This window comes from Propithecus coquereli, unplaced genomic scaffold, assembly GCF_000956105.1.
Source record: "Propithecus coquereli isolate 6110/MARCELLA unplaced genomic scaffold, Pcoq_1.0 Scaffold129, whole genome shotgun sequence".
Taxonomy (NCBI): Eukaryota; Metazoa; Chordata; class Mammalia; order Primates; family Indriidae; genus Propithecus; species Propithecus coquereli.
Genome location: NW_012137080.1, coordinates 1753008 through 1776069, shown reverse-complemented (window position 1 = coordinate 1776069; position 23062 = coordinate 1753008). Strand labels below are relative to the sequence as shown.

General features: G+C 41.6%; 1 long non-coding RNA gene across 1 annotated transcript in view; it reads right to left on the bottom strand.

The window, feature by feature from the left end:
- Positions 1–23062, bottom strand: part of LOC105805460 — a 101934-nt gene that overhangs the window by 73084 nt on the left and 5788 nt on the right. Inside the window, exon 2 of the long non-coding RNA XR_001137215.1 lies at positions 19923–19981. This is a non-coding gene — a long non-coding RNA (uncharacterized LOC105805460). The remainder of the gene's footprint in view (positions 1–19922; positions 19982–23062) is intronic.

Here is a 23062-nt window from a genome sequence, read left to right as displayed (position 1 = left end):
GTAATATCAGAGATGTCACAATAAATCCTGGTATTTGGAGGACTGAAAATTTCTCTTAGTGGCCCTGGTCTCAGACAAGGTGGGAAGCTCCTCATTGATTACATAGGCAGTGGCTGCACCAAAATTTGTAAATAAAAGGTTTTAGGGACAGCGAATTGGTTAGCAAAGGGAAGCGTAGGGATGACACATTGGCTAGGAAATTTTCCCGAGGCCAACCCAAGTTTCTGCTTAAATTGTATGTTCATTTAAGGAGTCAGAAGGCGGGGGGCGGGGGAGGGGGCAAGAGGAAATACTAATAGACATTATAGAGGAAGAACCGAAGTCCTCCAAGCCACCCGATGGCTCCTTCACCAACAATAAAAACTGGATAAACTCCCACAAGGGCAATATGGAAATTCAAAGGCCTTGTAGCTTCAAGTTGAGGAGTTAGACAAAGACTTCCATAATTCAAGAAAAAAATCATTTTTGCCCCCAATACTTGCATAGCTTAAGTACTTAATGTTTGTCATAAACGTATGAAAAGAATTTTCCCAGAGAAAAAGGTGAGCAATACTCTAGAATTGTTTTTATTTTTGTGAATATGAAGTTGAGGTTTCTTTTAAAAAAAAAAAGGCTGAAATTATCCATTACCCATATGTATTGATCCAATTCACCATGTAACAGCAAAATAGTCTATTTAACTTTAACCTAACAAAAGGAAAATAGAGACTGGAGAGAGGTGATCAGCTATTGAGAAGTGTCTCTTGCGTATGTGTGTGTACATACACTACACATACACACATACATATTTGTGTGTATAGAGAAGCTCCTGCAATTCAGCTTACCATCTCGTTGGGCAAATCAGGTGCCCATGAAAAATTATAACATAATATATCATCAGGCAAAAAAAAAATAACATGCCATAAAACATACCAAACAAGTACATGCTAGCAGAATGAAGAGTAGGATATAATCAAAATCTGATTATTATGAATTTCCAGAAACAGTAAGGACAGGCATTTCAGATAAATAGATTGGCTTGAGAAATGGAGGGAAGTTTAATTTAGCAAATCATACCCAGGGGACACAAGAAGCACTAACATAAGAAAAGGACCCATATTGATGAAGTGTGAGACATGAAGTTAAAGTTAGTGAATTGATAGAGGACAATTGATATGACAAGCCAAAATTTGGTTTTACTTAAAACATCCAGGTAAATAAAACAACGTGTGTGTTGTTGCTGTTTTACTTAAAATATCCCCTATAAGGTCTTTTCATGCTATGTGAGACAACACAGATATTTAGATACAACATCAGAAGGCACAACATGATACTAGTTTCATGGCAGGGAACTTGACCTGTGTGCCCAGGAATTCTGTCTGCTCTTGGACCTTTCCAAGCTTTGACCTTTGCTTCTGAAATGTCAAGGTATCTCTTGTGTCATCATGAACCGCCTCCCCCAGCCCCTCAGAGCTGTACCACTGAATGAACATAAACTATGCCAAAACCGATAAGACCTGAGAATTGCTGACCACCACCAATTCTTCTGTCAACATTCCTGTCCTGAAATCTCCTTTTACTTTAACAAACTATATCACCTTCCTTTAATGGCACAAGGGAGAAGAAAACGAAGGCAACTGATCAATTGCTTCTCTCCAAAAGATAATTCTCAGGAGGGAAACTGAAACCACATGTCTAGTTTACCCTGCGTTGTCTGCGGTCACCGTCTTGCTTTGTAATTGCCACAGGTGGGTCCACCTGCACACCATCAAAACTGCTAAAAAGAATGGAAGCTCTTCGGGGCAAAATCTGACTTTTCAACTTCTTTTATATTCCCTTCTATGAGTGAAAGATGCTAGTTTCAGCCTACATGCACAGCAGGAACTCACCAGGCTTGTTAAGCAACAGATGAATACCCGTTTTGCTCAGACTATGTTTTAAAGAATGCATTTTGAAAAGAATGCGTAGATGAATCAGTTCATCAAGGTGATCAGCAAGCTAAGGATCAGACACAAATTTCATTCATTCTGGTTATTAAGAAAGTCAAAATGACAAGACCACAAATTATCAGAATAGATGTTTTGCTTCTTTCATAACCAAATAGATACTATATTGAGATTTATTGCTCAGCAGTTGATTGTGAAAACTGTCATGTCATACTAAAGCTAATTAAGCTAGATTTTAATTTCCATGAGGGCAGGGACTATGACTATTATGTCAACATGTTGCCCCAGCACCTAGCATAGTACCTGCCACATAGTAGGTGCTTACTGGAGTTTCTCATTAAGATGATTGCATCGATTCTTCCCTTCCTTAAATGCACAAACCGTTCTCCTCTTGTGAGGTAGAATCTATTTCTTCAACTCCTGGAATCTGGGTTCGCCGGTGACTGCTTTGGCAAACAGAAGATGGAAGAAGAGACCTGCATGACTTCCAAGGCCAGGTTTAAGAACCTTTGCAAATTCCATCTGGAGTTTTTAGGACACTTGCTTTGAGGATGTCAGTCACAATGTAAGAAGTCTGACTACCAAGAGGCCAACAGGCTCTGGGAAAGCCCAAGCTAATCAAGCGGAGAGAAAGAGAGAGATTCCTGACTAGCCCAGCGCCAGACATATAAGGGAAGAAGCCATCAGATGGTTTCAGCCTCAGCTGCAACCTGACTGCAACCGTATGAGATTCAGCAAGCAAGAACTGCCCAGCTGAGCCCACCAACCCCAAGAACCATGAGTGATAGTAGGAAATTGTTTCATTAAGTCACTAGATTTAGGGTAGCTTATTACACACGGCAATAGATAACTGGAACAGTGTTTGGTGTTTATTGAATAAGTAAATGGATTAATAAAAGAAGCCACTTAGAGTAAAGGGTTCCCAAATGAACCTGATGAAATCCATTAAGTAAATTATTTAGGTGATGTCAACAACAGTAAAGACTATCAGAAAATTGGACAACTCTGTGGGTAATTAAGGCCAAGAGGAAACCTGCTACAGAATAGAGAAAGTAATTTTTTGAGAGTGGAATTTTCCAAATTCACTAACCATCTTGACCGTAGTCATTAGATGATTGCTCAATGCCCTACTTCCCTTTCCACAAAGTAAACTCATGATTGTGTTTCAGCCATGATCCCAGGTACAACATAGGAGAAAACATTAACCAAGAAGAAATATGGGTAACCAGGGAAAATAGACTTCGTGTAGCCTGAATTTTCTATGAAGACTCTAACTCTCCTCTATGCTTTTCATTTTGTAAAACAGACTTTGGTCCAGGTAACACTGTGTAAAACAACTAAATATAGCCAAAGTTCAGGGTGGGTGGGAATGGAAAAGGGAGGCTAAATGCTGGGCGCTGGCAGTTATTACGTCATCACATCCCCCATAACTGTGCTGTTATGCACACAGCACTCTTCAGCTGGATATGGTCACCACTTCACAATGATAAGAAGATTAATTAATGACATGATCCAAATCTTTCATTTCTTTGATGATTGCAAATCAGTCTGAGTCACTCTACCATCATTCTTACTACAGACACAATAGCTTTACTCGTTTTGGGTAAGGAAAATAAATATCAAGAGGATGTATTTAATCTTCCTCAGAGTTTTAACTTTGTGCCTTTTCAGATGCAATCACAGCAGGATCTGGCCCTCCCTTTCCTGAGCATCTACTTCTTGTGGCAGAACAGGTCCTTCCTAGTGCACAAACCCCTCCACCTCCTCTTGATTACAGAATATTCCCCACCCCGCCCCAACGTGGACCCCAAAACCCCCCATTCCCAAAGAGATCCCAACTTTGTCAGAGTGCGAAGGTTGTGTTCAGAACCAAATGAATAAAATAGAGAAATGCTCTAATTCTATACAACCAATATGATAACATAGTTTAAAGCAAAAAATATACATATGACTGGCAGTCCTCATGGATCCAATAAACCAGAGTATCATCAAATCCTCCTCCTTTTGGCTGTGCAGACAGGACCCAGAGCTCAAGCTCAAGGTCAGTTATTGGGCAAGCAGCTCCTCATGGTCACTCTGAACTCTGGAAAGAAAATGGCTTTGGCTGGGGCAGAATCTAGGGCAGTCATTAAGGAGAATTATCAGATTCCATGGACAGAAAATCTTGAAATCTAACTTCAACACATGGGGACATCTTTCTTATTTCCTATTACTCTGTAGTCATTCTATTCAAATTGATTAGAACGATTTATTATCTGGTATTGTCTGACACTGGGGATACAGAATTGAGTAAGAACTATCCTCAAGGAGCTTTCCAGAGAAGAGGGGTGATGGAAATATGACCATTTAACTTTCCTATGGGAAGGAAGGACCTCTTGTGCCAGACATGTGTTTGTTGAAACTCTGTAAGTACTATGTCTGCTCTTTTAAGCTCCTCCCATACCACAAGGGCTAAAAGCCTGGAAAGTACATTTCTCAGGCTTTCTTGCCAGTAGGGTTCTTGGTATAATCTGCCCTTGAGAGGTGCTCTTGCAATCACTGGAAGGTGGAAGAGAAAAAACATTTTTTGGTCAATAGCCCCAGGCAGGTGTGTGGGTGTTGGCAGATGGCAGACATGGGGCTAAGTGTCAGCTTCTGGGCATTCTCCTGAGAATCACCCACTTTAGGGCTACAGGCAGCTGAGATCATTGATGGCAATTTGGCTTCCTGGTGATTCTATCACTTTGGATTTCCTGAAAGTTAGTAGTGACCTCCTTGACCTCCACTCCCTGGCCCTCCCAGTGATTCTGTAAAATGTCTAATTCCATACATCGTACTCCTTCCTGACTATAACACTTAGAGTATGTTAGTCAGAATGGGATAGGTACGTTTCAGCAATAAATACCCACCCACCCCCAACTCTGAATAGTATAACAAAATAAAGGTTATTCCTTGTTCAGGTTGTAGGCTGAGTGGCTTCTATCTGAAGCTCATGTCCTTCAAGATCCCTATGGAAGAGGAAGAGAGTACCTAGAGAAAGCACACAAACACTCTTAACTCCCTGGACCAAAGGTGGCACAGTACTTCTGCTCACATTCCATTACAAAGTATTGGCTTCGTGGTCCCAGTTAAATTGCAAGGGAGGGTGACACTACGTCTTCCTCTGTGCCCAGAGAGAGGAAATGGTATGAACACATTGCATTGTATCAGGTTTAATTTTTGAATTAAACATGATGTTTATATTTGGTACTAAATACTGTGTCCTGTAACAAAATCCTAAAATATGTGGCATTAGCTTTGTGGTCAAGTAGTGGTTTCTAGAAACAGATATATTAGACTGGATAGCTGGAGATCCATGTCATACAGTGGAAAAACACTTGACAAAACTGTTGCCTTTAGTAACTTGACCACATGACTCGAGCTTGTAGGTGAAAAACAACGTGTGTTGGCTGGTTTTAGCTGCATTTGACAAATTAGTAGAAGAATAAGAGGATATCAGGAAATAATTAACTGGTTTTTAAGTAAAGATGAAAAGAAAAAGCAACTGCTTCTAGAGCTCCCAATTTCTGTGTTAGTCAGCATAAGTAATGCTTGCTGATATAACAAACAATCCCAAAAAGTTCAATGGCTTAACATATAAAAGTTTATTTCTCACTCACAAAAAGTCTAATGTGGTGGATATTCCTCTGAGCAGTGGTTCATTATGTGTATGTGTGTATATGTGTGTGTATACATATACACACACAATGAAATATTATTCAGCCTTTAAAAATAAGCAAATTCTGTCATTTGTGACAACGTAGACGAACCTAAAGGACATTATGTTACGTGAAATAAGACAGACACAGAAAGAAAAATGCTGCATGCTCACACTTATATGTGGATAATAAAAAAGTTGAGTTCATAGAAGCAGAGAGTAGAGTGGTGATTACCAGGGGACAGGGGGTAGGGGAAATGGAGAGATATTGGTCAAAGGATACCAAAGTCTTGTTTTATAGGATGAACAAGTTCTAGAGACCTAATGTACAGCACAGGGACTACAGTTAATACTACTATATTGTATACTTGAAATTTGCTAAGAGACTAGATCTTAAGTGTTCTTATCAGGAAAATGATAATTATGTGAAAAATGGATATATTATTTAGCTTGATTGTAGTAATCAGTTCACTGTGTATAGGTACATCAAAACCTCACACTGTGCACCTTAAATACATACAATTTCAATTGAAAAAGAAATTAGTTTTCTAAATTGAAATGAAATCCATATTGAGCAAGAGCCTCTCAATTCGATGTCATTATTTAGCAAAGGGTCCCAGTAAAGTCATGGCATCACAGTATCTTTCTATTTCTGTGGCTTTTTTTCTTCTGATGGGATAGCTGACATGACACTAGAGCCCTGGAACCTTGACAAACTTCTAGAAGCATTTTTGAGTATAAGAGCACTATTCAGTGTATTTTGGGTAGCAAAAATAATAGCAATACATAACATTCTTTATAATCTTTATATGCTTTCTAGGCATCATGCACGCATTATCTCATTTAATCCTTGAAAAAATGTCATGAGGCAACTGTTACTATTATCCTTATTTTATAGATGAAGAAACTGAGGCTTGCATAAATTAAGTCACTTGATGAGGAGATAAAGCTATTATTACTTCAAGAACTTTAACTTGGCTCTGTTTGACTACAAAGCCTGTAGTTTAACCACTCTTATTACTGGTGTATTTCCATAAAAATGACCCAAAGATTTAGCATAATGATAATGATAGTTGTACTGGGTCAATAAGCAGAAAATAAGGAAAAAAATTGCAAATTCTCATGTCAGTGAAACATAGCAATAATAATGACCAATATTTTTTGAGCACTTACTCTATGCAAGTCACTATTCTAAATCTTTTTACATGGATTAACTCATGGGATCCTCCCAACAACCCTAAGAGATAAGTATCATCTTAAATTATTTTTGCAGATAAAACTGAGGCACAGAGGAATTAAGTTACAGGATTACACAACTAGCAAATGGCAGGATGCAAAGTAATTGAAATAAGAGTATAATGAGATAAAATGAGCACACTGGAAAGATAAACTTTGGAAAGTTCCTCAGCAATGGTTAACCTTCTAGGATTTGCTCACGTATTCAGAACCAGTAACGAGAATGCAAAGCCCTGGCCCGAACTCTTTCCTCAATCTGAATGCAGGAAGTATTGGATGATATGTGCATATCCTCAGAACAGTCTCCTAACCATTCCTCTCTCACCAGATCAGGAGTGTTCCAGTGCCAAGGAGCTCTTCTGTCCTATTGAAAGCGGAGAATGGTTGCCTCTGAAATAAGTACAAAGAGCAAGCAAATTTAGTCAGTTTATGCAAAACACAAAATGGCATCTGCCATCTGGAAAAACACACTAAAGCCGTGAGCTGTCAAGGCCCTTTCAAGACTTTGGCATGTAAAAATCAACATTTTTTTTTTTTTAAGTCTGAAAGGTCCATGTGAACTCTCAGCTTCATCAAATGTAATTCCCTCTCTTCCCACGTTCCTGTTGTTGGCATCCGCTCACCCACACACACAGTTCCCCAATTTAAAAAATATAGTTATGTAGATAGACAGATTTTCCTTCTTAGTGCTGCAAAGATTTCTGAGAGATGGGCTTATCAACAGAGGATTTTTAAAGAAGATAATAAAGGGACAAAATCCTTCATAATTATCTTCCTTTTACATTTAAAATGGTTTAAACAAATAAACTTGCCCTTGTATTGTCTATCTTTGGAACCTAGTTTGTCATTGACATTCCAGGGGCCCAAAATTGTAGGTTGATGCTGCTGCTGTTTTTATGATCAAAAACTCCTGATCTTGCCTCCATCTGCACTCACTTCAAGGAGTTTAAGACAGATGAGAACAAGGAGGGCTGATCGGGTTTTGCCTTGGTGCCAGGCTGGGTAAGCAGGGCATCCAGGCAGAAATGTGTCCAGCAGACAGGATTGAAAATAAGAGAAGATGCTAGCAATGCTTACTTAAGAGTTATGGTTAAATGGACAGGAATTGAGACCTGGAAAATCACTGATGCCGTGTCAGAGGGAGGCTGGGCAAACCAAACGGGCTCAGAAGGGACAGAATCGCTGCTGAAGATGAAGTTATCCATGGCCTCGGAATAGAGTAGGCTGGGGCATGGTCAGAAACAGAGAACAAGACAAGAACACTGGACCAATGCATAAGTTACAGTAATGAAAATGCAATAAGTGATCCCCACTGGACAGCTATTTTACATTTATTAGCTCATTAGTTGTCACAGCTATATGAGGGAGGTACTTCCCATATGAGAAAACTGGGGTCCAGAGAGGTTAGGTCACACTGCTAGTGGTGGTGTTCAGATTTAAATGCAAGTCTTCTGATTTCGGAGTCTATCCACCATGTTTCACTGGCCAGCATATGTTGTGTACCGCCTGAACTAGGAAGATATACACCATAGGCTATCGATTTTCTCCTGGTGATACAACAAGTGACTTTTATTTTATTCAATGTATTAATCTGTATTTCCACATTCTCTATTTTATAATGAGAACATTTCAAAGGTTACTGGGGAAAGAAGCTAAAACTTGCTTAATGAAGACAAAAAACTTAAAGTTGGTGAATGAAGAAAACTTGGTTTTCTCAGGAACAGAAAACCATACGAGAACAGAAGTTGGTGTCAGGGTGTGAGTGGCAGCCAGGATCGGTCCCAGCTCTGTGCACATCACATTCTGCTGTCTCTTTCCAGGTCAACCCCATTCCAAGGCTAGGATCTGTTCTCAAGGTCAGACCTTTGGTGGCAGGGGAGGGATTGCGGAGGGTCAAGATGGGGAACAGTTCGTATCTCCAGGGCTGATCTGATCAGAGCATAAGATTCTCCAGTTCTTTTTTTAGTCAGCACGATCTATCCATGTTTATTTGACCCTGGCTTACTCACTCAATCATCCTTTGCCCCCATTTTGAAGTGCCTGGTGACGGGATATTTTTCAGTTGTCTTAAAATGAACACTCTTGATCATGTCTTTACCCTTCAGGTAAAGATGTGCTGAAGTCTTCTAGAAATTGGTACGCTGCTCTAATAGAAACAGGCATGAGCTTGGAGTCTGCCAGACCTCAGTTAAAACCTTAACTCCATCACTTATCAGCTGTGTGATCACGGAGAGTTTATTTAACGTCTTTGGTCCTCAGTTTCCTCATCTGTAAAACGCAAGGTGCATAGAGGATTGGATTTGCACAATAAATTGTTGTTGTCATTATTATCAGCAACAGTAATGACATTAGATACTATCCCCCATAAGTTTCAGCAGAAGACCCATTCCTGCCACTCCTGGAAAGTTGCCAAGTTGCTACAGAAGTGATGTGACAACAGACTCCAATATATTATTGAAGTGACATTCTCCAACTCCAGGGGCTGAGGAGCTGGTTGCTATCGCAGAACCTCCTTCAGGCCAGTGTTTTGAGTGTCACTTACACCAGTTTGGAAGTAATCTGCTTGCTCGCCCTTCCAGCAAAGGATGTCATGATCAGCTAATGGAAAGTGACAAGAAGGGATATAATGAATGAGAGGGAGTTAAAGTTGGGGATAAAAAAAGAGCCTTGTTCTTTTGGGGAATGCACAATGCTAAGCATACCATGTTAAATCGTGCGTGTCAAATAATGGACTAATTAAGAATCTTCATCCATTTTTTTTCACATCTCATTTTTGGTGCCCTTTCAAAGATGTATTTTCAAATTAGCTCTTAGCTCTTTAAATAAGTACCAACAGGAAATAAAAAGCAACCCTGTCTATCAGAGAAGCGAATGATAAACGGAAGAGAAAATATATGGGAAAGGAGGTGGGGGTTCTGTGGGAGATGCTGGGAAGTTTTATAATCATCACGGCAACTTCTTGAATAATGGAATTTAATAACATGTAATAAAGTATGATCCAGGAGAACTCTGATTCAATCCCACTAATTGTTTGAGCCAGTGAAAGGAAGGCAAAGTTTATCGTGCCGATATACTGCTAATGCCACCGAACACCGCAGGGGACAGACAATTGTTCCCAGCTGCCTACCTCCTCACAAACAGAGGGCACATGGTCCTACCCTCCAAACACCAGACTGAATTTCCAACTTTCAATGACAATCTCAGTTCTAGGACTTTAAAGTCACAGAAATGCAATTTTTGCAATCAACAAACTATTGTATTAAGCAGAGAACAGAGGGGTAACTAGATACAAAGCCTCCAATTAGGTTATAAAGAATAATAACCAATATGCTTTCATGCCAATGCCCAAAAGTATAAAAAAACCTATAATAAATTTAATTGAGCACATGATCATAAGCACTGTTTTTCTACCTACATAGTTCTGCTATATTAAGGTAGACTCCAAATAGAGAAACATTTTTTTTTTCAATTGTTATTGAAAAGGGTGCTTTTTTTCTTTTCAATCTGATTCATTTTACCAATGTCAAAACAATGGGAAGGTATAATTAAGAAAAAAATTATTTTCTCTGTCATCACTTATTGATTGTATTTAAGCATAAGAATAAAGGAAGGAATTAAAGCAATTATCTGGATAATTCAGGTCTCCACAGAAAGGTTAGAGATTTCAAATAAAAATATATTGTTTTTGCCTGAATTATTAAGGTAATAGCTTTAGTTTTCCACTTTATTATATAAGCCTGGGCCTGTCTATTGATGAAAAATTCTTTGTAATTCTTTTAAACAGTTCTTCAGGTTTTTATGACAAGTATATTTGGAGGGGTATATAAATGTCACATACGTCCAAAATAAACAATCTAAAATTCTACAGAACATTTTGCAAAGCAGCTATTTAAATCACTAAACCAAAAAAATGTTAAGAATAAGTAGTAACTTTCTTTTCCCAAAAAGGTCCGTGAAACCTTGATGGTTAAATCTGGGGGTGAAAGGGGTGTGTGAGAAATACCTCTGTAAACTGATAGTCTAAAAACAGGAAAATTAGTATTGTGCCACGGCTATGAGCAGCTAATAAAGAGAACATGGTTAAAAGAGATTAAGGTTCAAATTAAGGTCAGAAAAGAGACTGATTGAGGAAAACTGCCATGTTCCGTTGCACGGCAGTTTAAGTGAGACAGTTTCCCCCTGAATCAGCCTTAGGTTGAAAAATTACACTGTTGGGGTTAATAAAGAGGCTGAGCATTTGTTTGGACTGAGACTTCAATTAAAATGTTATTTGGGACAGCCAGAGCTAATGTCTTGCTTAGAGGTAAACTGAACTGCCTTTAGGAGGATGGAAAAAAGAAGAAGAAGAAGAAGAAGAAGGAGAAGGAGAAGAATAAAGACCACCTCATCTGTCAAAGACCCTGAATAACTGGCAGAAAGAATTGTGTTTGCTGGACCTGCGCCCGACTCAGCAGTGAGCATTCTTAAAGGTCTTGTGACATCATCGGAGGCAGCTGAGGTTTTCTGAGTTTTTGATGGTTGCACTGGGTGAAGAATCTAGTGTTCAGCTGAGCCTTCTTGGAGACAAAGAAAAAAATCTGGTTGGTGTAATATGCCAAGTTTTGTGTGGTTTTGTTTTTATTTTTTTTTAATACCACAAAAGGGGTGGGACCGAGAATACCAAGTCTTAGTATCACGACTCTACCCCAGGGACAAAAATTGATGAATACAAGTTAATTGAATTTCTCAGTCCATACCAATCTGCCCTCAGTTAGACAAAAAACACCAAAGTTTGCTTTTGTTTCACTCCTTTAGGGTAAGTGAAAATCCCCCTTGAATAAATTCCTTCTCTTCTCCAGTCACTCCTATATTCCCCAAAGAGCCATCGAGCGTGTTTACTCTAGCCAGCACTGAACCACTGGACCACTTTGTTGACCACTGCTTTGTGGTCAACAAGGCAGACACACTTCCCAGATTTTATGAGGATCGTAGTCTGAGAGAGGGGAGAGCAGTCAATAAGTTAAAATATATATATATATATATATATAGTTACAAAGTGATAGCATTGAAAGAAATAGTGTGGAGATGGAGATGGATTCCATTTCTTTCCCATCTTTTTCTTAACCAATCCCATGAGCAGCACCAGGAAGACTTCATTACAAGTGCACGGGGTGGTTGAGGATGTTGGTTAATGACAGATACAAAATATGTGATTTTCTGTCGGGGAGTTGAGTTTGGCATCCGGTCACAGAGATACAACAGAGAGATGCACAGAGAGAGAAGTTGGGCCGTCCAAAAGAGCAGGGAGAAGAGCCAAAAGGAATTTAAGAGTATGCACTGCTACTGGCGTGTCTTGTCCAAAGAGTTGTACAGACAGAGCAGTGGACTGATGGCTGAAGATGTGCAGAACCAGAAAAGGCCCCTGGGGAGAAAAAGAGACTAAACTATCTCATGGAGCAAGGGAGGCCAGGTAACAGCACAACAGCGATGTGCTAGGGTCCAGAGGAGAGGAAAAGAGCTGTTCCTGTCCCTTGTTCCCTTCCTGCTGTTCAGTCTTTTAACAAAGTCTAGAGAATGAACTCCATTTGGCTGGCTCTCCACTCAAATTGGCCCCAAAGTCCACTTCTTATTCCAACTAAAGAAGATATTTATGAGAGCATAAATTCCCCTCCATGAAAATTAAAACAAAATCACTTTGCTCATCAAAGATGTTTATTCTTCAGAGTATTCTTTAAGAAGATAAGCTTGGTTGAAAGAGAAGCGGTAAGCAGTGCCTGAGGACCAAGCCACACAGGGGCATAATGCAAAATGGGAAAGATAACACTTCGAAAACAAAATGCCAATAATGAGATCATTGCAGAGGGAACAGGGAACCAGCAAGCTGAAAAGTAACACGACGTCCACGAGTGCTACGTCTGTCCAAGTGGTGGCAAAATCTGCCAGGCCCAGATTGACTTCATTAGTCATTTAGAAGAGTGTAGATCACAGAAAAAAATTATCCTCCTCCTCACTGAGAAATAGTTGATCATTGGTATAAATAGAAACAGATTAGAACACCAATTCTTCAAAGCATGAATATTCCATTCACCAACCAGCTACAATCGTGCCATGGCGATTAAGAAGAAACTATGCCATGCCACCACTGGACAGGTGTGAACATCATCAACTTTAAGTGAGAATCAGGGTTGACGAGAATTCGTATTGGGTACAGAATTCACACACATACTATGTTGTCCCAGGTGCAGTCAGGGAACTTGGTAATAAAGCCGCACACCTGTATAACCCAGTGAGCCCTATTCACCACCCTTTTTAGTCCTTCAGGTCTCCTTGGACCAATATGACTCTCATTCAGGAAGTATTTGCCACGCACGTTCTAAATTCTGGACACAGTGCTACACTGAAGAACCTTCCTTCTTAACATCTTCAACTCATCTTCATTCCCCCTGTGCCCTTACCCAGCTTAACTCTTTTCCAGAATATTTATCACTACCTGACATCATATCATATCTATATTTGTTTCTTGTTCCTTGCGTCACTTGCTAAAATACTAGCTACATGAGACAGGGACTCTGGCTGACTTACTGGGTGGTATCTCCAACATGTAGGCCACATTAAGGGCTTAAAGAATATTGTTGAATAAATAAAGCTTATGTCCAAATAATCTATTCATTTCCATTATGATAAGCAGAATAAAACTACAGGTGTTATGGGCATGTATCATTGGAGTTTCTAACCTTGGCAATGGGGGAGGCCTTTCCTGAGAAATGACTTTTAAGCTGGACCCTGAATAATGAAGAAGAGTTTGTGCAGAGAAGGGGTTGAGAGCACCTTTAAGGAGAGGCAGCAACACTTTTATGGTGTTTGTGGTGTTGAAATAAAGAAGAAAAGGCCAGTGACATGGAAACATGGTAAGAAAAGGGGCAGATTTTAAGAGATGAGGCAGGAGCCATGGACAGGAGCCAGGTTATCCAAACTCTTATAGGCCACATTCAAAATATTGGACTTTACGCTAAGAGCAATATAAAGAATTTTAAGCAGTGACAGGATCACGATGCCCAATTCATGAATCGCTCTGATAAGCACAAAAGGAAGCATTTGAATGTGAGCATTCTGCAATTGACAGGGCATAAGAAATGGGTGGAATATTTCAGCATGTAGAAAAGAGAGAAGTATAAAAACTTAACCATATTTACTGAGCACCAATGACAGGCAGCACATTATCATGGGCAACATGGGGAGGGGGGTACCCACAAAAACATGGAAGTCATTGTCCCTGAAGAGAATGCAGCTGAGCTAACTAGCTACAGAAAAGCAATGTGCACCCAGGGAAAAATTAGAGGAAACTGAGGAACCACAGATGAACTTGTATCATTGTCTCCTTTCTGTCTGCTTAAAGGCCTTTACTGCCACATAAGGCCCTTCCAGGTGTGCCAGGACAAAGCTTTGCTGCCTCTGCCTCCGCCCGGCCTCCCCTGGTGCTCTGAAATCCAGCAGTCAGAGGCCACCTTAGGCCCCCCGAGCACAGGACAGATGTGTTGCCTTCATGCCTTTGCCGGAGCTGCCTGTCATTCTAACTCTGTTCACCCTCAAGGCTGGCCTCCTGCCCAGGACCCAGCACTAAGACATGACACATGCTAGGTGCCTAATAAATATCTGTTGGATTAATGTTAGAGATTGAGCTAAAATGTCACCCTTAGTCTACCTTTCTAGTGCACACTTATTGAGTGCCTACTTTGTGCCAGGCACAGTGTTGAGTCCTTTTCATGCATTCACATTTAATCTTTCCAACAATCTCATAAGGTGAGTATTGTCACTATCCTCAATTTACAGACGAGCAAACAAACTAAGGCTCAAAGAGGTGTAATGACTTGCTTAAGATTTCTCTCACCATGCAACGGGGACATAAACTCACTTCTGTTCTTCTTCTAAGCCCATAGTGTGACTAATTATTGCTCATGCTCACCTCTTCTTTGAAGGCTTCCTTGATACTCCAAACTATGGTGAAAATAAGCCTCAGAACTCCTAAAGTATTTTGTGCCAACGTGTGTTCATAGCTATCCTACCTAATTTCTTCCCAACACCGTTAGGGCCTCAGGTAGGCTTATATATCTTGGTAACACTGACGTTGAATACAGTGTTTGACACATGATAGGGGTATAAATTAATATTTTTTTGAAGAATAAGTGGATAAATGAATAAGCCCAAGGCAATCTAGCACAAAGTCTAAATATGTCCTTCAAGAAAACTAATCAAGGAAACATTACACACAAACCCAACAGATAACAGATAAATTAGAGAATGATCATTCACGTCAACAAGAATGCTCCATGCCCTGTCCTTTTTCCCATCCCCACCCGCCACAGCATCCCTTTACATAATGGCTTCACTGGCAGATTGAAAATTGGTTTATTTTCAAAATTAAAAGTGCCAATATTGTACCATTACATAAAGGGAGAAAAGGGAATCATGAAGACATTCGTATGACTACACATGAGTCATGGGTCTACGCACCAGCCAAGAGGACTTGTAGCTAAGGAGCGAGCAGAACAGGCAATTGCTCATAGCCACCTGCTCCTGCCTCAGAAGCATCCCGAAGACTAGACTTCACTTAAAAAGGCAGAGTGATGAGAGACATGCTTTTTTAAACTTGGAATATATTTCTCAGGAATACTTAACACAGACGCACAAAGGGTGAAATATTCCAAACCAACCACTGTTCAGAAGTTGGAATCTCCCTGATGAGATTACTGTACTAGAAACAACATGTTTATTGGCTCCTAAAAGACATGTCACCTAACAATTCATAGTAGGGGGTCTGAGGGAAATAACTCACCCATTGTGAAGTCAATGTTCAAATCAATATCCCTTGGGGAGAAAAATATTGCTCATTGACAGGAATTGATTTTTCTTTTCCTTAAGAAATTCCGGAGGCGTAAACAACAATTTTTCCTACAATGAATGTAACTAAACAAGGCAATGTCAAGGTCTACATTTTCCTATCCTCATTAGCATGATACTCAAAAATTATTAGTATAATTATGAATGCCTTTTGACCCATGGAAAAATAGATACCAGTTCCATTTTTTAAAATCTCATTTTAATATCCAAGCAACAGGACCTCATGGACAACTCGATGTATGTTCTCTGCTTTACTAAACAGCACTATTATAAATGAGATACATTTTGGTGTTTTAAAACAATCAAAAATCAATATATAAACTAAAAAAAAGATCCTAGATTTATTTTTCCTCCAAATTTCACAATGACAAATTTTGAAAACTTTCTCACTGTTTTTCCCTCACCTTTCCTGCTCTTGTTTTTATACCTAAATAATTAAAAAGCGTATAGAAGCACTGAATCTTACATTTACTGATTGCCTTCACAAAAGGAAGAGGTTTTCATGGGCAAAGGCAGAAGAAGGCTGAATTGAATTCATTTTATATTTAGCATGTTAGTTCAGTCTGGTGAATATTTAGACTGACTTACATGGTTACAGTAGATTATATTATCTGATTCGGAGGTTGTCATCTTAGGCCACATGTGTGACCAAAAGAAAGCTTGCCTTCTACCCTTTTGAAACTCAAAAGTTGTATACGAAAGGACAGATGGATGATTTGGGGGAGAAAGAAATGTCACTCAATTGATGTTTGTTGAAAAGGGTGTCACAGATCATTGGCAGAATTTCCACTCATTGGCAACTCCCCGAAGCAGCCAAAGATTAATTGAGCACCCAGACTACTGGGTTCTTTGAGGAGAAGAGAACAATGGTGTGTTGGTGATTACAGAGGCTGAGAGGTAGAACCAGCAGAAGTATAGCTGAATGAACCACCTTCTACACGCAGAAATAACACCCCAGCAGCCTAACATGTAATTTTTGTTGTTTTTTTTTCTTGTGATGGAGATGGGTTTATATGATGCCACACTCTTGTACCCTATTTCTCTCATGTCTAAAAGAACACGTTTTTCAAGTAGGTTGGACACACAAAAGTAGGAGTGAAGTTCGTTCATTGGCATATGGTCATGGACTACAACTTGACTTCAGGAAAAATTGAAACCACACTGATTATACAGATTTTGCTCATCTATAGTATATGTAACTAGATGCATATGGTAACATACTACATGCTATACAGAACAACAAAGCAAAACAAAACAAACATAAAAATTTAAATAAAAAAAAATAAGAACAGAACCTACCCTCCTAAAAATTTGCTTCTGTAAGAAAAAAAAAAAAAAAAAACTTGATCCACCAGAAGTACCAAAATCAAATACTGATTAGTCTTTTAACTTCCTACTTATTTAAAATTCAAAAATAGTTTTTGTGTTTTGATAGGGCTGTTGTTTATCATTTTGAAAGCATTTCTGCTTTTATGGCAAACTGGAGAAGAGCTAACATTGAGAAACAAGGAATAGGAATATTTACAGGCACTGGGAATAAACTACAAACTAAGATGGGCAGGGCAGGGGAGAGAAAATACGGTCCTCTAAGAAGAGTGATGTAGTAACAATCAGAGCACATCCGGAATTTGATTCAAACTGAACTGGAACCAGAATGGATCTCCAAGCTGTTCTGTGTACATATACACACACATTCACACAAATACACACACAGAGCTGAGATTTCCAAAAGCGAAACTTCTAGAACTTAGCCTAAGGAGTTAACCCAAGAAAAGATTTCACTGGTAGACACAGGCATAACTTCATTCTTTCTGTGATGAGACATGAGTGGGGTCTGCGGGAGGCTGAACAGACGGGCCTGTCTATCGAAAGGTTCTGCCTAATCCTTCCCACCAAAGCAGGGTTCTGAAGGTGTCAGCAGGATTCGGCTGACTGGACCATTAACGGAGCTGCGGTTAATTATTGACTGATTAGGGATTTACCTTATCTTTCCATCAGGAGCTGGCCTGAGAATTAACGGTAAGCAATTTCGAGCCAGGGTGAACCTACCCCCATGCCTTTTTCTTCTTTTCCTTTGGGTCACTTTAGCTTGTCCTTGCCTATAATTCACATTCAGGCCAGAATGGCCAGTCCTTAAAATACTTGGGCGTCCTCGAAAGCACTGGAAATGAGAGGGGTTCGGTCCGCGGTGAGGAGTGTCCAGAGGCAGAGGCTTAGAGGAGTGTGCCTTTTGCAAAACTCTGCTTATTAGGTTTTCCAGTGAAGCCTCTGGGGAAAGAAAAGCAATGGCTTTTTGTCTCTAACAGTCTTGGCGATGTCTGTGGGTGAGAGTCAGCTCCTCTGCTCCCCAAGGCGGCCTGTCTGCCGATGGCCTCTTGGCAAAGCCAGGGAATCAGCACAGGCAGCTCAGGCCCAGCTGCCCCAGATAAGAGGTGGCCCGTGTTAATGCACAGGCTTCCTCTGCACCTCAGCAGGGCCTTCCTTTTCCAAACAGTCTCCCTTTAATGTTAGCGAATGTTGTTTTTCCATTGACTCAACATCTCGCCTCTGCTGGTAAGCCAGTGGGGAAAGTTGGAGTGGGGGAGGGGGAAAGTGGGAGACAGTGAAGCCAAAGCACAAGACAGAGGGACAGTCAACAAGCGAGACACCTGCTTTGGAAAGCCAATGGCCAGGGCTAAAATTCTCACTTCCTCTTAATTTAGACCAGCCTTTTGTTCCCTGCGTGTCTACAACTTCAATGTGGGAATCGTCCAAGGCTCCTAACTTTTCTCTAGGAATTTAACTGTCTTAGCTGAAGGAAAGGAAAAAAGAAGAGAGTTATTAGAATGCATTAGTGAAGGGAAAGGGATTAATTCTAGGAAAGAGAAGATGGGAAGAAAATAAGCGAGAAGAGGAAAATTGGAGAGGAAAACAGAAGGGGAAAGAGAAAAAGAAGCAGCATAGAAAGGAAAAGCAAAAAGGGAGAGAATAAAAGGGTAGAACGAAACATAAAAAGGAAAGGAAGAAGGGGAAAAGGAAAAGACTGCAGAAAAATGAAATCTGAAATGAGAGTTTTTCTCCCAGAAGCTCATTTTCTTAAACCCCAGGACAGTCCCTGGGTTGAGGATGGAGAGTGGCCCCCTCAGGGGCTTCTCTGGCCAACCCAAGGTCAAGGGGCATCTTCAAAACCAAATCTTGATTAGAGCCAGCTAAATGTTTTGACTTGAAGGAGACACTAAGGATTATAAAGCAAAATAGAGCAGCATGAGTAAGAAAGAAACAGGAAAAGAAAGAAAATTTAAGAAAAAAAAACTCATGGGAACACAAAGGGAATGATAGAAAACACTTCTGAATCAGCTAGTCATCTACTAACAAGCTGTAAAGATCTCCAATGACAAGTTGTCACATTAGTTTAGTGAAACTGAAGCAGTACTTATCCCCTTTCCTGTGCTTAATCTCTCCCTGCGTGCCACAAAAACATGCTACCACGTTTAATAGGATTAGTTTCCTTCGCATTCTCCCCCCCCCCCACTCCTTTTATTTTTTACAATTCTATTTTCAGCAATCCAGGGATCCTTGAATTCATCGACTTCCTGTGGTGCACAGCAAAACCTGGCATGCATGTTTTTTACCCTTTGAAGACTTCATTTGAATCTGAAAAATGTCATTTGACTACTTCGTACCTTTCCCCCCCAATGAATGACTTTCTCCTCATGGAAATGTCCATAGTTTGAGGGATGGGACGGGGGTGTGGATGAGAAAAAGGGCAAGAGAAATCTGGCTATGAAAAAGGACCGATAAAGTCCAATCCCTGCAGAGGTTCTGTGCCCCGAGAGACACCGCTGTGGCTCTGACTGCAGGCAGACTTGGGTTCGAGTTCCAGCCCTGCTACTTACTGGCCTTGCGGCCTTGAGCAAGTGGCGAAAACTTTCCCAGTCTCGGTTCACTCATTTGTACAGTGGGGATAATTCTTCTAATAATACATTTTATTTCCTCACTTCTAAGATTCACTTTTTCTCGTATCATATGTTGCTCAAATCAGTGTCTTACAATCAATTGTGCATTTTAGGTCGCTGTGTTTTCCTTTTCTCCTAAAGGCCATCTTTAAAGGAATGGTGGGTCTCATAACCTACGGCGTTTTAGAGTCAAGAAACCTGAAGTGTGGGTGTAAAGCATGGGTCACAATTCTGACACATGGGAAGTGCTCAACAAACGTTAGCAGTACCTACCACTGCCCATTGTCACTATGCACGCTGCCTCCCTGCTGTATTCTCACCGAAGGGTCACTCTGGAATAGGAGAGGGGAAAGTGTCAACACTTTGATCCAGATTCTTCTAGACTGGAGTTCTTAATGGAGGTTTCAGAAACCCGCCTAAATCAAACACACATAACAACTGCCTGGGTTGGGTCGGAACCAAAGTCTTTCAGCCCACTCTGCTCTCTCAGCGGGGTCACCAACTGACACTGTTCAGCAGCGTCTTGCAAACAGCAATTATCTGGTGAATTGAATTATTCCTCAATTATTTTTTGAGTCCACTTTGGGTTCTACACTCGACCTCTTCCCAGCACCACCACCAGAAGATTAGCACTGGGGAGAGAAGGGGTTGAATTTGCCTGATCCTGGAGGAAAAAGCACTGGGCACATTGGGAGCTGGAGGAGTCAGGGGAGCAAGACCAGGCCTTGGTGGCCAAGGAGGAAGATGCAGCTGGGAGCAGGAGGAAGCTGGCATGCGGGGCGCTGTGGAGGCGCCACCGGCGGGAAGGACACGCCACTGCGCAGAGCCCCGGCCCCCAGCCGCCGAGAGGGGGCCGGGATGCAGAACTAAGGAGGTCAGGCCAGCTCCTCCTCCCCCGCCACCCGACGCCCTCCCAGGAGAGAGTCCGGGATGTTGTCCCCCGCGAGGAGGCGGCGGGTCCAAGTCCTTCCGCCAACCCGGGATTAGGGAGCTAGCGGCTTCAAAAGTCTGGGCAAGAGGAAGCCGAGACTCTTCGCCCTTCACCCGGGCTGGAGCAGCTGCCAAATCCAGCCTCCCGCCTCGCCTTTTCTCCGGCTGGCCCCTCTGCCCCTCAAAGGACACTAACACACGCCACCCGCCCCGCGGGGGCCTCCTGCGGGAACACTGGCGCTCCTCGCCCACCCCCAATCTCCTGCCCCCTGCCGCTGCGCCCCCAGTTACGTGCTCCCCCAATCGGACCCCACCCCACACTCTCTCTGATTCCACTCCTACCCCCTTAACTGCATGCCACCCCTGCCCTGCCTGTCACTCTGCGGACATACTCCCCCGCCCCGCCCCCACCTATGCTCGCTCCCCTCCTCCGCCCAGCCCAGGGATCCCCCCACACACTCCCCCTCACCCCTATTTACCCCCAAACCCACCCACACTCCTCTACTTGGCCTCTGACCCTGACCTCTCCAAGTATAGGGAAAAGCATCCTTCCACCAGAAGGGTGCTTGGGAGGAGAGGCCAGTTTGGCCCCAAATATGTTTCTTTGAGGATGTCTTGGGGTGTCCTTTGTTTTAGTCCCCTAGGGTCACAGACATTTTCCACCTGGGTTCAGAGAGTAGCTAGCCAGCAGGAACCTTCCGCACTTGCCCAAAGATACCCACGAACACTGACAGGACAGGCATCTAGGGGTGATGTTTCCACTCTTCCTTATTCAGGGAGTAGAGCAGCCGCACCCACAACCCCTGGGGGGGTCCATTCTCTAGGGGCTGGGCCCACAAACGCCCCAAGCTGACAATCCCTTCCTTACTCCCTGCACACCCCCCAATATATGATTACTTATCTCAAGCCTCTGACAACACACCTTTCTTGGGCTGTGTAATTAACCACTCATAGCCATCTCCAGTTCTAGAATTGTCAGCCCTCTTGATCTGTTGTCACCTGGTTCAGCCTGTTCCATTGCAGAGTCACAGCTACGCATGGCACCTTCCTGCCTGTCTTCCTTTCCCTTCTCACAGCTGTCTTGGGCTGGGTTCTTCCTTAATTACCTTGGGCTGTGCTTGTAATTCATTGCTTCTAAGGTAATTTTATGAAGGGTTATATTTTACTTGATATGGCTTTGGGGGAGTTGCTCATTCAAACATGTGAAAACATATCTTGTATGATATACATTTGTTTTTGTTTTACCTAGCAATGTTGACTTTTTTTTCCTTTTTGTTGTTCCCTCTTGAATAGAACTTTTTGTCCTGCGTTTTCACGGGTTGGAGAGGGACGGTTTCTACAGGAAAGGTTTGGTATGGATAAAGCAGGGAAGGCGAAAGGGCCAAAAAAGGGGAGGAGCAGACGTCAGACTGGTAAATGCCCCCTGTTTGCCAGTGGGCCTGATGGACAGTTCTAGGTCCAGGAACACAGGGCCTAGCTTCCAAACGTGCACCAATTCTAATGTTTTTTTTTAATGGCTTAAAAGGTGGAGGAGGAGTAAGCATATAAAATGCCCAAGGTGGCAACTCCACATGAGCCAAAATGTGCATACACATACACATGCCATGACAGTCCAGTTCACTTCACCAACACATTGGGGGTGAGGGGAGGCCTTGTATAAGAGCACATGTCGGCGCAAGGGTATACAGCACACATTTGTGGGCAATATATACTTTCTAAGTATTGAGCACCCATCATGTGCTGAACAATTTTACTTATATCTAAGTCTCTCGATAACTCTACGATTTGGATATCATCCCCACTTTACAGACAAAAAGAACTGAGGCCCAGACAGATTAACACACTCAAGGTCAGAGTCAGTAACCAACTGGCTGAGCAGTAGTTGGAGACACAGTGTGACCTCCAGATTCCCAGGTCCTCCCACTGATTGCCTAGCTGGGATGGGCTCCGAAATCTTTATTTTTTTTTTAAAGCTCCTTTGGTGATTCGGATGATCGCCCAGGTCTTTGCAAGCACTGCTCCCCATCAAACCATCCCGCTGTTCCTGTCACCAGTCTTGCCTCTGAGCAGCCTACTCCACATTGGATAAAACATTTAAAGCATATTTAAATAGCAATTTCGAAAAACTATGCAGCATATGGATTTTCCTTTTGATCTCAAAATGATGACAAACAGACACTTAGATACTTCATAAAAGAAATATTACCAGAAAAATTATAGAAATCTGGCTTTCAACTTTGTCTTGCTCTAATTTAAACTTTCCAGAGTTACTCTCTTGCCCCAATAAATCCAAACTGGGAGTTTTCTTCTCTTTTCTCTGTGTCCTGCCTACACCTATTTATTTCTAACCCGCTCCTCATCCTGAATAAAAGCCTTGTAAGGTAGACAGTATGGATAACTTAAGTCCTATCACCAAAACCTCTGAAAATGGGGCACCTCCTCCTAATTCACACCCTTGATGTGAAAGACCAAAGAAAGGGAAG